This window comes from Equus przewalskii, chromosome 13 (assembly GCF_037783145.1).
Source record: "Equus przewalskii isolate Varuska chromosome 13, EquPr2, whole genome shotgun sequence".
NCBI lineage: Eukaryota > Metazoa > Chordata > Mammalia > Perissodactyla > Equidae > Equus > Equus przewalskii.
Window position 1 is genome coordinate 3,497,514 of NC_091843.1, and position 16,505 is coordinate 3,514,018.

General features: G+C 46.8%; 1 long non-coding RNA gene across 1 annotated transcript in view; it reads left to right on the forward strand.

Moving 5' to 3' along the window:
* Positions 1-14,536, forward strand: part of LOC139075241 (uncharacterized) — a 22,683-nt gene extending 8,147 nt beyond the window's left edge. The window contains exons 2-3 of the long non-coding RNA XR_011525408.1: positions 12,288-12,468; positions 13,971-14,536. This is a non-coding gene — a long non-coding RNA (uncharacterized lncRNA). The remainder of the gene's footprint in view (positions 1-12,287; positions 12,469-13,970) is intronic.
* Positions 14,537-16,505: the final 1,969 nt, after the last annotated feature.

Genomic DNA, 16,505 nt, shown 5'->3' on the forward strand with positions numbered 1-16,505 from the left:
AATCTCCTTGGCTTGCAACAACAAAGGTTTATTTCTAGCTTGCTTTCCGTGTCCTGTGTGGGTTGGCTGCAGCTCCTGCTGGTGGGGTGCTAGTCTCCTGACAGAGAGAAAAGAGCCATGGCAAAATCATGTGATGGTTCTTAAAGCATCTGCTGAGAAGTGACAGCAAATGTCACTTATCCTCACATGTCATTACCCTTGGTGTCATCAGCCAAAGCCCTATGTCAGCAGGGTGGGAAAGTACTTGCCTCCCATAGGGATTGGTGGCAAATAATTAGGAACAGTAATGCTGTCTACCACATTGCGGCTCCTTTGAAAAGTTCTGTATCACTTAGGGTCCACTCAGGAAAATATAAACCATGTTAGTTTCTTCAAATGAGGGGAATATAATACACAAGGTGGATTGCTTATGCAGAATGAGCAAAAGAGGATGCTGAGTTACCCAGATATTAGTAATTACAGGAAGCAGCTGCTACTCCTAGGCCTGGGAGGATAAAAGGGAAGAGGTAGGGTTAACAGAACCTAGGGGCTTGGACCATAAGAGGGGCCTGTTGGCTTGGGCTATGACCTGTGAGGGGGTTCCAGGGGGTTCCGTGTAGCTGGTGCTGGGAGTGTTGAAAGGAGCTGGAAGCTCCTGAAATGAAGCCGACAGGAAGTAGAGACAGGAAGGAATCCCCTTCCCCTGCCTGCTAATCTCCCTTTAGTCCTGCAGAACCTAACAGGAAGTCAGCTGGCGTGAGGCCTGGGAGATGTACTCAGCAGACTCTAGCCCCAGCGTCACCCCGCAGCTAGTCGAAGGGTGGGCTGTGACCTGAGAGACACGAGGTAAATAACTAGCACTGTTATCTGTCATTTTCCTCTGGATGCTTTTACCGTTTTTGTTTGTCTTTGGTTGTCTATGTTTTCACCATGACGGGTCGAGGTGTGGATTTCTTTTTATATATCCTGCTTGGGATCCATTTGAGTTCTCAAACCTATAGATTTCTTCCATGTATTCTGGAAAATTCTCAACTATCATCTTTTCAAATATTGCTTCTGTTTCTGTCTCTCTCTCTTCTCTTCTGGGACTGCAATTAAACATACATAAGATCTTCTCCTTGTAACTTCTGTATCTGTAACCTTTTCTTCAGTATTTTCTGTCCATTTGTCCCTCCAGACTTTTTTTCTGGATTGTACTTCTGACCAGTATCCTAGGTCTCTAATTCATTCTTCAGTCATGTCAAATCTGCTGGGAAGCCCGTCCATTGAGTTTATAATTTTAGTTTTTAGTGTCCATTTATTCTTTGTTTTCATATGCTATGTAATTTTATAGTTTCCAGCTCCCTGCTGAAATTTTCAATTTCGGTATTTAATTTCTTGAACATGGTAACTGTAATAATTTATTTTGCAGTCTGTAATTCCTCTAGCTCTATTTCTGTTGACTATTATTTCTGATGATTTTAGCTCAAGGAATCTTGCTTCCTCGTGTGTCTGGTTATTTTTGTATGTTGAATACTGTGTTTTTGAAATTAATTGTAGAGATAATTTGAAATGGGGCGACTTTGTCGTTCACCAAAGAGGATTTCCTGTTGCTTTGGCCAGGTGCCTGGAGGGATGAGCACACTGAGCTCATGTTGGTTCACATTTAGGGCAGCGTGTTTTCTGGGGCACCGGCATGACTCAGAGCTGGACTGCCATGCAGGGAAGGGCCGGTTTGCCTTCTGTTCACCTTTACTTCTGGATATAGTCTTTTGGAGGCTGAGCCCAGTGTTGGGGGGCGGTTTATCAGTCTGTGACCCTTGGCAGGCTCCCAACTCTGAGTTTTGTTTCCAGCCCTGCAAGGCCACTAGAAGTGAGCTTGGCCTCTTAGCCACACCTTTCCAACTGGCAAAAGCTTCCGGGGCAACCACAGCCTCGAGTATCATGGTCAGTTCTTTGGGATCCAGTCCTCTCCTGGACCTCGGCACAGCAATTCCCCTCTATCTTGTTAGCTCTTTGACGCTTTTAAGAGTGTGTGTGTGAATTTTATAACATCTGACCAGCTCTTCTAGCTATCTTCAACAGATTTTGTCCAAAGTGGTTAGACTCCCTTTCCTAGGGGAGGGGTCCTGGCTCGGCTTTTTCAGCTATAAAGCTGTCAGTGTGGAGTCTGGACCAGAGGGTGCACGGGTGGTTTCAGGGAGACAGTTATGTCAGTCCACGTGGGAGAGCTGTGAGACTGGATGCGGGCGCTGGAGGCAGAGCTGGAGAGAGGACAGAGTTTGAGAGACACTCTGGATGTTGGGTTATTGTGTTTGGGCGAGGAGGGACATGGGAGTGGAGCATGCCTCGAGTTTTTGGCGTGAGTAACCAAATGGGTGATGGTCCCAGTCTTGGAGGCAGACGTGTGTGAGGAAAAACAATTTAGTGAGAGAAGATCAGCAGCTTGGCTTTGGGATGTCCCGAGGGAGAATGTTCCACGGGCAGTTGCATGTTTGAGCCTGGAGTTCAGGCAGAGATATATAAAATTGCAAGTTTTCAACATGTAGGGAGCATTTTGACGCTGTGGTTTTCTTGAATGGGACTATTTTAATTAGAATTTTTGCCAGCACTAATGATTTTTTTCTTGGGTCAGTGAAGCATTTTTTAAATTAAATTTATTAAAGCAAATTAATTTCTTGATAAGAAATTTAAATATAACACAGTGAAACCATTTCTTATTTTTTGCATTTAAATTTTATTTTGCCAAAATTGTTTTCATGGATATCACTTACTTTCAATCTGATTTTATTCAGTCTAATCTTTAAACAAAATCGTTTTCTTGTCAGTTTGCATTTCCTTTTGCGACTATTATTTTCACCAAGTCTAATCTCCTGGATCAGGTTTTGCACGTCTAAGTTATGTCAAGAAGATGTGATTTTTCCAATGTTTTGAAGTCAATCATCGGTTTTACTGTGTGCAGGGTCAGCTGCTGGCTGTTTTATTTTGTGTTGCCGGGCCTAAGAGTGATACTTTGTGTTTCTTAGGGAATCCAGGAGATATTTTTGAGCAGTTTTGTGAACAAGACAGGAATGAAGAGAGAGAAGAATAGTTGAGGAACACCAGGAAATGGGGAGAGAGGGAAAGAAAATGGGAGAAGAGGAGAGAAAGAGGGAGGGTGGGAGAGATGGGGGGGTGTGGCTGGAGAGGACACACAGTACAGCAGGTCCGAATACCTTTGGGGTTTAGACGGGCAGGGTGAAAAATGCCCTGCTAGTCCTCAGCGTATGGATGGTCACCGAAGCCCCAGAGGAGGATGAGGTTGTCAGGAGAGAGAACAGGGCTCCAGTCAGGGCTTCAGGGACTGCCAGATGTGAAGGCAGGTCCGGAGGGTGAGGAGCCTCAAGCCCGCAGAGAGGGAGAAGAAAACCCGGCGCGGACTCCCGCCGCAGGCCGCAGCCCGCGCGCCCGCCCTCCCGGTCCAGCCAGGTCTGGGCCCCGGTGTGCGCGTACTGCCATGCGGTCTGGAGAGTGACGCGAACGTGTGCTCTCCTGAGAGGGGCAGAGGATGGAGCGACAGCGGCAGGGAGTGCTTGGCTGTGCTGCGGGAAGAGGCCCCGGGAAAGGAGGGGTCCCACTCTTCCTCCCCGGGTCTTCTCATTGTTCCTGAGCCCAGCCTGAGGGTCACCGTGCAGAGAATGGCCTGGGGCAAGGAAGCAGGGGTGCAGGCTCTGGAAGTCAGCCTGGCTCTTTTCTCCAGGATGGCAGCACTGGTTTGGGTTTATAGGGCTGAACTGTCTTTACCAGGTACCCCAGCCAGGTGCTGCTGCCCTGCCTGTGTCCCACCCCAGATGTCCCACACTGCCCCCACTCCCACTGTTCAGTTTTTTGTCAAGTGATCTGTGTTCCAACGGCCATAGGACCCCTCTCTAGGTTGGCCAGATTTAGCAAGTAAAATTACAGAATGCCTGGGTAAAGTGGAACTTAAAAAAACTAATTATTTTTTATATGAAAATAAAATCTTTATCTGAAATTCAAATTTAACTGTGTTTCTTTATTTTGTCTGACACCCTTACCCCTCTCCCTGCCCTACCTGGACAAGTGCAGCCCCCCTCAGAGGCCCAGCTGCCCCCACTCTGGCCATTTCCCATACCAGCCCCAGTGTGATTGAGCCAGGGCACATTCCAATCACTTCGGACTGCTGGCTGTGGACCGGTGAACGTGCTTTGTTTGGTGGTGGTGGTGTTCTCAATCACGAAACTTCACTATGAAGACTGGATTTCTGGCTTCTCTGTTAAAAAATGTGAAGCTGTGGCAGCCTTGAGCCCAGTTATCCACCTTGGCTCCATCACTGGGAGCTAAGAGTGCCTCTCCTTTGTAGAAAGCCCTAGTCACCACTCCTCCCGGGTCCCTTGGGCCTCCTTCGACTCCGTAACCTGCCCTCGTCCCACCTGAGCTCTGACCTCTGACCTGCTGAGGTCAGATTCCCCAGCTTGACATTCAAGCCGTTTCCCACTCAGAGGATATCTCCTCTCTCCCACCTTCGTTCTCTAGTCTGTTCCTTTTCTCACCTTTCTCTCTGGCCCATGGAACCCTGGATGGCTCCTTAGCGTGTCCCATGCTTCTGTTCCTGCACCCGTTGGCCCTTCTGCCCAGTAGGTGATTTCTCCTCCCTGTGTCACATCCTGCTCCTTCCTCCACACCCAGGCCACATGGACATCCTCCACTAGACGCTCTTTGTCACTGCCCCTTTGGAAGGTGCTCTCTGCTTCTCCTCTCTGGCCATCCACAAAACCATTTGTATCTTTTACCAGCTGCTTTTGCAACAGACACACACAGATTCCCATGGCTGAGGGTCGCTATGTAGATGCTGGGGAAACAACAAGGAAAATGACCTTTGGGAGCTCCCAGGTGAGTGTGGCAGAGCTCACGGGCAGGAGAGGCCGCTGACCTGGCTGCGGCAGGGCTGAGAACAGGTTCCCCGACCGAGGACACGTCCAGCTGCCTCTGACTTGGCAGAGGTGTTCCCCACCCTGGGGAAACCACCCAAGCAAAGGCAGCCTGTGTGGCCTGGCCCATCTATAGTGGGGGAGACCTCCTTCCTGGGAAATGAGGCATGAGGGAGTAGAGCTGGATTGTGAACTGTCCCCAAGGCCCAGCTCAAGACTTTCCACTCTAGCATAAGTAATTGGAAACCAGTGGAGTTTGTAAAGCAAAGAAGTTGCGTAATGACTTACTAGAACGTAAAACCCATAAGGAGCAGGGATTCTGGTCTGTTTTGTTTTTAGAACACCTAGTAACTACTGAATAAATAATTGTGTAATGCGTGAATGAGTGAATGAATGAATGAATATGTGGCAGGAAGGTCATTCAGGCAAGAGTGAGAGGACTGACTGGAATGAGCAGAGTCTGGGAAGGGAAGCCAGGAGGCAGGGGGATACCAGGTCCCGGGAGAGGGTCTGCGTGGAGGAGCCGGCTGTGGGAGGTTTAGATGCGCCTTGCAAACCACTTTCCCACCTTTCCTTCGAGGCTGGGCCTTCATCTTTGCAGTAGCTCTGCACGATGTCTGGCCCAGAGTAGCTGCTCAAAAACTATTTGTTGAACATTCAACAAAAGAACATTCTAGGTCTGCTCAAGGACAGAGGTGCCTGCCCTTGACTCCAGCAGTGTGGTGGCTGGCCTGGAATGGCCTCCTCTAGAATCCTGCTGTGCTTACAGCTTTTCTTCCAGTTTACTTAGAGCCTTTGCAGACGTTGCCTCATTTGATCCTGATCACGACGCTGAGAAGTGGGGACCATTAGCCCCGTGTTACAGGCATGGAGACAGAGGCCAAAAGAGGTTGTGTGACATCACCAGGGTAGAACCTGGGAGGGATGGAATTCAGACCCAGGTCTGCCGGTCTTCATGTCCACGGCCCTTTCTGTGTCGTCACGTAGCTGGAAGGGTGTGATTAGTACATGTGAGAGAGCACCAGGCAGCATGTGGCTTCAGCGCCGAGCGGGCAGGAATAGTCAGTGCTCGTGTGCACTGAGCATGTCATGTGTGCCAGGTGCTGCTCTGAGCACTGGATACGAGTCACCTCATTTATTCCTCAAACGCCCTTTGAGGTTGGTCTGTCTTCTCCCCATTTTACAGATGTGGTATTGGCAAAGTATAAGGGGCAGAAACCACTGCAGGCTGACACTCCCGGGGGGGGCACCTCGGAGAGGTCTTAAGCCAGCTGGGCTGAGGGGTGTATGGGAGGAGGAAGGGGTTCCTGGAGGGAGGATCAAAGGGTAGAGGGACGGGCAGGAAGGAGGGGCCCCAGTTCTATCAGACCAGGGGGAGAGGCCCAGGGGGTGTGTTAGCCGAGGCTGGCTACGGCCTGCCTGCTTTCCACAAGGAGCCAGACCCAGCTGATTGAGGTCTGAGCACACAAGGTCCTAGGGCAGGGGCTCGGGGGTGGGGGTGCACTGGGCAGTGGTGAGGAGGAGGTCTGGACAGAGAGACAGCTGGCTGTCAGGACACTGCAGGCCTGTGCCTGGTGGGAGATGGTGAAGACCCGAAGTAGCACATCGGGAGGGAGGGCGTAGGTTTTCCTGAGGAAGGAAGGATGGGCAGGTCAGGACCACCTTCGAGTGTCCGTTCACTTCTAGGTGTCACGTCTTCAGAAACCTGTTGACTGGAGGTGGCATATGGTGCCCATAGGTGTATGTTCAGCTGCACAGTGTTGACTTATATGGTGTGCTTTTTTAAAATTAATTGCTGACTTAAAAAATCAAGACATTTCAAATACAAATACAAAACTCCTGTTTCTGCTGGAAAATGAGAGATCTGGCAATCCTGGGGCCTGACTTCTGCGTGGCAACAATTGGCTGAAACTAAAATGGCTGTTTGCAATAATAGGGCACATACTCCTCTCTTTGCCGCAGTCCCTGCCACTCCCTACCATCCACCTCACTCACTCATGGCACTTCCTTGGCCCCCATAGGCAGAGTTTTTCAACACCTGATTTGGATAAACTGGAGCATGTTTGGAGGAGGGGCAGACTGGTGAGTGACTTAGAGTCATGTCGCATGCAGACCAGCTGGAGCCGTGGGGGATATTTACTCTCCGGAGGCATGATCATAGCCTTCACTTTCAAAGGGCTAAGATGGAGGAGGGGGCAGGTCTGTTCTGTGAAGCCACAAGAAAAAACTAGGACCAGTGAAAATGTCGAGGCGGGGCTGGGAAGGGAGGCAACAAGGAGGCAGATTTCAGCTCGACCTAAGGCAGAGTTGTGACCATCCTAACTATTTCAAGATGTAGCAGGCAGTGTCAGGAAGTGGTGAGCTCCCTGGCACAGGGGTGGGGGCCGTGCTGAGGCTGAGCCTGGGCAGCAGCTTCCCCACCACCGCTCAGAGGAAGCCCTAATGTTGCGTGGGCAGCTGAACTGCATGCCCTGGCGGTTCCTTCCAGCCCTCGAGGGCTGGATTCTGCGGTGCAGACCGGACGCCAGGGTGAAGCAGGAGGCAGAGTGGGAGGTGGGTCCCGCACTGCCAGCCGGCAGCCTGAAAGATGCTGCTGCCGCTGGTGGGAGCCGGGACTCGGGATGAAGCGGAGTGGCGGGAGCGGCAGGGGAGGATGTTTTTTGTGTTGCAGCGTGAAGAGCAAGGGCTTTGGGTGAGACCAGTTGGGTCTTTTAACCCTCCCATGCCTCTGTGTCCTCCTTGGTGAAGTATCTCTCAGTGTTGTGAGAGGATTTGGGTGAAAACATGCTGCCCGTGCTGCGTGGTTGGTAGCAGCAGCCAGATGAAGGTGGCGCTGATGCGGGGTCGGTGAGCCGAGGAGTCGAAAGAAAGATTTCTTAGATTCTTAAGATCTGGCAGTAGTGCTCTTTTATTTAGAGAATAGTATAGAATAGCATGGGGACAGGACCCATGGGCAGTCAGAGCTTCTGCTGCCGCTTCTGCTGCCCCCGCTGGCATGGGGACAGGACCCACGGGCAGGCAGAGCTGCTGCTGCTGCCCCGAGTTGAGGGTTAGGGCTAAATTTAAGGCATAGGTATGTGAGTCATCTCTTTACGAAGACAAAGGAAAGAACATGAAAAAAAGTTAAAATGGTATCAGTGCAGGTGGGGTCTGGTCGTTGGGTGATCCCATGACTTTTAGACAAGATTCAAATCGGATTAAGTAAAGGTTAGAAAGGTTAGAAGCCACCACCCTAAATCAGTTACATGAGATTGCCAGACAGCAACCAACTTAAATTCTTGCCTCTGGCATTAAGAGTTTCTAGAGATAAGGCCATCCCCCTTCTTCCTGGCACAGAGAGGGAGGCATCTTTACAGATAGAGGTTTCCCTTAGAAATGTAAATCTTTCCCAACAAAGGGACAAGCAAGCAAATTCCACTCCTTGGAGCTTGCTTCTCATCTGTAGTTTTAAAAGTAACCAGCCTAAAAGTCCTCATCATAAACTGTTTTAAAATTAAGCAGCCTAAAAATCCTCATCAGTGCCTCCTCCCCGGGCTCCGGCCCGAGAGACCTTCCTGTTTCTGGATGGAGTGGACTCAAGGCCTGGGTTGGGTCCTGCCCACATGACCAGAAGTCTGACATCCAGTTTCTGTATGTGAGATGGAGAGGCATGTTGGATGACCTCTAGGGGCCCAGCCTGCTCTGGGCCACCCGATGCCCTGACAGGAATCTGGACGGTTGAGCTCTCTGTCCCAGAGGGACAGCGTGGAGGCTGGAGCAGTGGGCGTGGGGGGCCCTGGAGGCAGCTGCCGTAAATGTTCTTCTCAGATGGGAAAGGGAGCTGTGATATTATGATTTATAATAAGAAATATATATGTGGTCTTGGGCCGGCCCTGTGGGGTAGTGGTGAAGTTCAGCGTACTCTGCTTCAGCAGCCTGTGTTCACAGGTTCAGATCCCAGGTGCAGACCTACACCACTTGTCAGCCATGCTGTGGTGGTGTCCCACGTACAAGGTGGAAGAAGATTGGCACAGATGTTAGCTCAGGGCCAAGCTTCCTCAGGAAAAAAAAGAAAGAAATACATATTTTGTCTCTGTTCCTGGCACAGAGCTCCTAAAACCCTTGGAATTTCCTAAGTGATAAGAGAGTTCAAGGTGTCTTCTGTTATGTTAATGACGTGAGTTTTGGACCACCTAAGGGTGGGGGCTGGTTGCTGGAGGAATCAGCTGTGTGATTAGAGGGTTGGAACTTCCAGTCCCACTCCCTGACCTCAGGGGAGGTGACAGGGCTGGAGGATGAATCTGTCCCCAGTGGCCAGTGATTTAATCAATCATGTCTATGTACTGAGACCGCCATCAAAACCCGAAAGGATGGAGTTTGGAGAGCTTCCTGGTTGGTGAACATGTGGGGTTTCCGGGAGAGCGGTGCTTGGAGAGAACCGGAAATCTTCATGCCCTTTCCCCGTACCTTGCCCTATAAATCTCTTCCATCGGGCTGTTCCTGAGTTATATCCTTTTCTAATAAACTGGTGATCTAGTAAGTAAAATGTTTCTCTGAGTTCTGTGAGCTGCTCTGGCAGGTTAATCGAACGCAAGGAGGGGGTTCCGGGAACCTCTGAGTTATAGCTAATGGGTCAGAAGCAGGTGATGCGGATCCGGGCTGCCCCAGGGAGAGAAGCCCAAGGCGTCCTGCCCTGCATGCGGATCCATATCATGCTCCGGGAAGCCTAGGGCGTCCTGACCTGATCCGACCTGATTCCTACGCAAAGTTATAGGACCACCCGATAGCCAGACAGGTAGATCAACCTATAATGTCATCTGAGTTACGACCCAGTTTCTGAGAAATCAAGAGCAACTGTCCTTGGAAAATCCTTGTAAGGCTGGAAAGCAGCTCTAGAGGTGTTCAGCTTCCACCCATTTCCCTCATCTCAAAGAGCTTGCAAATCCTCTGGGGACCACCTAGCCCATCACTAATTCCTAAGACTGAAGAAAAAAAAGGAAAAAAACGGCCATAAGTGTGCCCTTGCCAAAAAATCTAGCATCTTAAATGTCTTCTCCACAAATATTAGTAAAAAGGCTCAAAAGAAAGTTTGGATTCATAACTGGTGAGCTTTAGCAGTAATTTTTAAAACAGTAGCTGTGGAGATTCAGTGTATGTGTGTCTATATATGTTATATTGTGTGGTATTTTACCTCCGGATGGTATGGCCAAAATTAAGAGCTCTGTTTAATTGTCTTAAAGTAAGTGCTTGCATAAATTATAGGTGTAGTGGAAATTAACCCAATGTCTTTTAAGTTAACATGATAAAGATTAACTTCTGGTAAAAGAAAGCTTGTTTAAATTTGTTGGTTTGATTGAAACAGGCATGTCTTCAGAGCTGTCAGTATTTAGATATGATGCAGACATACAGCCTGGGTTTACTAATCACATAAGCTCATGCTGTCTGTTAGAAATTCATCAGCAAAATAATAGCTTTAAATGATAGCTAGTTTTGTCCAGTGTTTCACGAGGATTTCATGGGTAATCTGAACACAATTGTTGGAAACAAATGATTTAGACAGATGAAAATGGGTAAGAGTTTTTGGGTACAATAATTAAGTTTTATGGGCTGTATACTTGAGAAAAAACCAGCTTCCAAATTCTTTTTGGTAACAATCTTGAGTTTTGCCAAGTTAAGTTAAATGATAAAAATCTGTTGAGTATCTGGGTCATTTTTGAATAGGATGGAACACTGAAACGTTATTGCTGCACCTGTCTAATTTATCCCTTTGGCTTCTTATTGCAGAGAGGCTAAAGGATGTCTTGGTCTATTAGCAAACATGCCTGTGTTTTATTACTGTGAAGTAGCATGTTTCCTAGAAATTATGAAAAGTGTTTAGAATTGTGATAAAAAAGGCAATTTATAGTTGCTTAGTTTTTATAGTGTCTCTTAAGGGTTAAAAATTCTCAATATATGTAATTAAAGCTACTGGAAATTAAAATGGAAAACAGCTTTGTATACAAGGAACTTAAAATGTATATTTTCAGTAAAGAGGGTATAAAGAATGGAAGTATTTTTGTTGGGTTAAGAAAGATAAATTTGTCCTCAGGTCCTAGAAGAGAAGAATGAAAGCATGGGACAAATTCTGAACATAAAAGGAAGTTGTAGAAGGTTTGTGAACGAGAAATTCAGAAAGGAGTTTTATGCTGGTCAAGTAGACTAAGATTAAAGTAAATACAATTAAGTAAATGCGTTTTAATGTTAAAAATAAGCTAGTGCAAAAATTAAAATTTGGTTTTCTCTGAAAGGATAATTTTCTTGCTCTAGCTCTACCTAAAAGACAGAAAATCTGTGTTGCTAAAACAATTTCCTATGTTCAGAAAGAAAGATGTTTTGACTGTTTTAACCGCTCTGGAATGTTTCTGTTGTCAGTTTGAATAGATACCTGAGCATTGTTTCACAGTAAGCATTGTTTCCTATTTGAACAAGTGTCTTAAAATCTTTTGATGTTTTTGACAAGCTTCTCTCTCAAAAAATAGTCAAATCCTGAATGACGGCTTTTATTTGACCTAGTAGCAGGGAGAAGATTTCTCTGAGGATTTTCAGAGGGCCTCTGAGACTTCTCAAAGAAATTTGCTCTCTCTTCCTATAAGGAGGAAAATACTAAACTTATTAGGCTTATTTGGTATGATAAATTACTTGGGAAGCATTGTCAAATAAGTAATGATAAACTTCCTTGGGTGGTATTATGTGGGTGAATGCTATTGATGTAAATGTTTTAAAATTATGTAATATTCCTAAAATTTTTATCTGTCCTGCTTGTCAGCCATAATCTTAGTTATTATCTAGCAGTGTTGTATGTCACAGAAGTAGCCAAGTTTCTTTGTCAATTTTCCTTTGGAGTCTTTTGTCATTTGCAGATAGTTGCTGTTTTACTCTGATGCTTTTTGCTTTTGCAAATATGTTTCATCTTCAGAGAAATTCCTGGAAAGGATTCTGACACAGGATTCTAGAATACAGGTTTCTGATAAACTTTCGGATGGTAAAACTGAACTGGGTAAGAAATTGCAAAATTCTAATGGAGAAACTGATGGCCTCATAAAACTGCTGACAGAAGATTAAGATCAAGAATTGATTACACAGGACTGATGATGATGATGATGAAGATGATTATAATTTTTATGACTTTTGTTTGAAATATTGTTGATTTTTTGATGTTTTGTTTTCTCAGATTCAAGGAAATCTTCTCTTTTCTCTTATGCTAACTATGCCTTATAGCAATTTGGTGAAATTATGCCATTGTGTACAGAACTGAAACATTTATCTTTTTCTCCCTACCTGATCCCTCTAGTATTTGGAAACTCTTTGTGAGTGAGTATGGTTATTTTGTGGAAATACAGTTATTTGTGTGAGTTCAATAAGAATCTGTTCTCCTTGTAACAGGACTCATTTGAAAACATTGGCTATATTACCAAGGCTTTGACTGGAATGTCATATTTGAGAGAAACATACAGGCTCAGATATGACAAGACAGCTTTTCAGGAACAAAAATTGGACCTTCTGGAATAAAGCCACTTGGAAATATTGGCCTGGTTGTTTACAGAGATTCAGGCAATCTTACCTGGTAAGTAAGGAAGCTCACTTATCTGGAGGGTGCAAGGAACCTCGAAATATTTTGGGGGATCTCAAAAAGAGAGGAAGCCACCCAAATCTGTAGGTATTACAGGCAAAATCTGATGGCAAGTCCTTGGCTTGGCTTTTCTGGCTTTGAGAGGCCTTTAAAGTTCGATCTGAGATTCCTCATAAAAAAATTCTAGCAAAGTAGATTTAAAAGAGCCTATGTGATCAATTGCTGTTCGTGCTGCACTTATGTAAATAATTGGACCAAGTTTTATTGAAACTACACTTATTTTGAAGACCAGTTAATCTTAATTTGTCTATCTTTTGTAAAAATGAGGGTGATTTTAGAGAGAAAAATGATGTTTCAGTAGAAGGTATAGTACGCATTCATGGATGTTAGATTCTAGCTCTTCTCCCCTACAAGATTCACCTGTTACTAATCATAAGGTCTCCTTGTGGCCATCTGTCTCTGATACCTGGGAGTTCCCTGGCCACAGTCAAACCTTTTCTTTCAACTCTCCTGCCCAAACACTAACTAAATTTGCCTTGTCACAGGTGGGTCATAAACAACAAGTTCCTAAGGTAAACTCCCCAACCTATGGATACACACAGGATGGACTATTTCAAATTTGGGACAAATATCTTTGGTTCACTCCTACTAGTGGTCAACTCAGTCAAAAGGCCACTCTATGTTGGGAACAAACCAATCACACCTGTGATACGTGGCCTAATAGCATCTGACCTATGGGACAAATTCCCCATTACACATGTTCTCATATCATAGTTCTCTTATCATGTCATAAGAAATACTGATTGGTTTGGGACTGACTGGGATAGACGGCCCAGCACACGTTGGTTAGCCCCTAATGGCACTCACTGGTTATGTGGCTCCAACTTATGGCCTTGGCTGCCACCTGGATGGATTGGACGATGCACCCCAGGCTTCGTCTGGATGCAAGGTAGAACTACATTTACTGTGTCTCCTCCTGCAAACCTACCCAACCTACAGCGACGCTGGACCTGTTCTGTCTTCCACTGGTGTGGTCACCTTGCCTCAATTTTCCTTCCCCAATTAGGAATCGAAAGTGTCATCTGGCACATGGAAGCCCTAAACAAATTTACCATGAAGGCATTAAACGATACACAACATAACCTTTCGCTGCTCGATTTAGAGGTATCCCACATACATAAGGTAGTCCTCCAAACCGAATGGCACTGGATGTCTTGACGGCAGCACAGGGGGGCACTTGTGCCATTATAAAAACCGAATGTTGTGTCTATATTCCTGACTACCATCAAAATATCTGGCTTCCTATCTGATATGAGCCACCAAGTTAAATCCATATCTGACCCCACCCTATCCCTAAATCATTGGTTGGACTCCTGGTCAGGTCCAGGTCTTGGGACTATTGTCAAAGCCTTATTCATTGGGTTAATCATCTTGCTTGTATTTCTTATTATAATTTGCTGTCTATTTCATTGTTTGTCTTCCACATGTCAACAAAGTTTCACTTCCTGGACCACTTCCCGTCAAATGATTCTCTCGTCTCCAGAGGATCTGTATACCTTGTCAGCCTTGGACTCCACGGGCGCAAGCTTCTCATCTGCTGAACTTCCTGCCTTGTACCCCTGTGGCCCCATTTAGGGACGGCTCTACGACCTTGTGCAGCCGGAAGTAGTTACAGAAGACTGACCATCGTCCATATCCCCAAAGGATTTCGGGGCCAAATGGGTTCAGGGGGCATTTTATGATGGGAGAAAGGCCCAAGGCGTCCTGTCCTACACACCGATCTATATCATCCTCTGGGAAGCAGAGGACATCCTGACTTAATCCGACCTGATTCCTATGCAACGTTATAGGACCACCCGATAACCAGACCCCACCTGCACTGATACCATTTTAATGACTTTTTTTAACATGATTTTTCCTTTGTCTTGTAAAGAGATAACTCACATACCTATGCCTTATAAATTTAGCCCTACCCTCAACCCATTGCAGCTCTTACTGCCCATGGGTCCTGTCCCCATGCTACTCCATGCTATTCTCTGAATAAAAGAGCACTACTGCCAGACCTTGAGAGTCTAAGAAATCTTTCAACTCTTTGGCTCGCTGAGCCCGCATCACAGGGATGAGAACATGGACTTGTGATTGGCATCTGAGTTGGGGGAAGGGGCAGTCTTGTAGGACTAAGCCCCTGTGGGATCTGACACTACCTCCAGGTAGACAGTGTCAGAACTGAGTTGGTTGTAGGACACCCAGCTGGGGTCAGAGAATTGCTTGATGCTGGGAAAAAACTCACACGCCGGAATTAGTCTTCAGAGCAGTAGACTTCTCTGATTTCACCTTTTTATATAGTTTTGACTTTCAAATCATGAAAATATTTTATGTATTCAAAAAGTAAAATTAGGGGCTGGCCCAGTGGCGCAGTGGTTAAGTTCACACATTCCACTTCGGTGGCCCAGGGTTCACCGGTTCGGATCCTGGGTGCAGACATGGCACCTCTTGGCAAGCCATGCTGTGGCAGGCATACCGTATATAAAGTAGGGGAAGATGGGCATAGATGTTAGCTCAGGGGCAGTCTTCCTCAGCAAAGAAAGGATTGGCGGCAGATGTTAGCTCAGGGATAATCTTCCTAAAAAAAAAAAAAGTAAAGTTAAATCAAAAAAGAGAGAAAAAGCAAACCTGAAATGGAATATGAATAGAAAAAAAATACATCTATTTATAGATCAAATTAATAATACCACCTAAGTAACTTTGACTCCACTATCCATTAACGGGACATTTTCTAAGGCTAAAAAGAACTGCCCAGGGGCCAGCCCAGTGGCGCAGCGGTTAAGTGCACACGTTCTGCTTCTTGGCAGCCTGGGATTCGCCGGTTCGGATCCCGGGTGTGGACCTGGCACTGCTTGGCAGGCCATGCTGTGGTAGGCATGAGGAAGATTGGCACGGATGTTAGCTCAGGGCCAGTCTTCCTCAGCAAAAAGAGGAGGACTACAGTAGTTAGCTCAGGGTTAATCTTCCTCAAAAAAAAACAAAACAAAACACTGCCTAGAAACCCTGACCTTTGCTTAGGAGGCTTGTTGAAGAAGTGGTTGGACGTATTTCTAAAAGGATTGTGTGTGGTGCAGGATACATGTATTTTCTTGTAATTTTAAAAAAGGGTGTTATTTGCTTGGGCTCTCTGGGCCTCTTATAGCACAGCAAACACTTTAGTAAGTAGACATGCAACAAAACACCTGAAACACTTCGGATTGAGTTGGACTCAAAACAGCCCTCACCCCGCTGCACGCCCGCCAGGAGGGCATGGGTCGCTGAGTGGGCAGCGCCCCCTGCAGGACGGTGTTTGCCAAACTCCTGTCCACAAAACAGATCTGTGTTTCTACAAATTAGTTTTTCCAGCACCAAAACTTGGATGCCCTCTTCCCCCAGATTTATTGGAGGAGATATCTGCCTTCGTAGCGTCTGTGTCTCTCCCGTGATTCAGTTATGGCCAGTTGGGAGGGCACGTTCCGCAGTTGGACAGACAAGGTGAGAGTCCTGGTGTTGCCTCACGGTTCTACAGACAGACGTGCCGACTCCGTCCTGCGGAGATCATGAAGAGGCAGCCGTGCAGACGGTGCTGAGAAGGAAATCAGATACGGGAAGAGGCTGTCCCAACCTGAGCTGCGTTATAGAACCAAGGGGGGCAGGGCGGGGGGCACAAATTCAGAGTAGCCGGGATGAGCAGGGCGGCAGCTCTTCACTGGGCGGCCCAGTTAATCTATTGGTAATCAGACAAGATGTGCCTAATCCCCTTGTGTGGGCACAGACCATCAAGGCCCAGCGGTCAGTGACTGCTCGGGTCAGTGATGAGCAGGGCCAGGTCATGTGGGTGCCTGACTCTAGATCCCGTGTTTCTTCCCTGGCTGATGCTGTCGGGTAGCAGCGAGGCCCACTCTCCAGGGACTGCAGCAGGGGTGGGCAGAGGGAGAATCCTCTGTTCTGAGCCTTTCTCTGCCTTTTCTTCCCCAGAATTCAGCTTCCCGCCTGGGAAGGGGGAC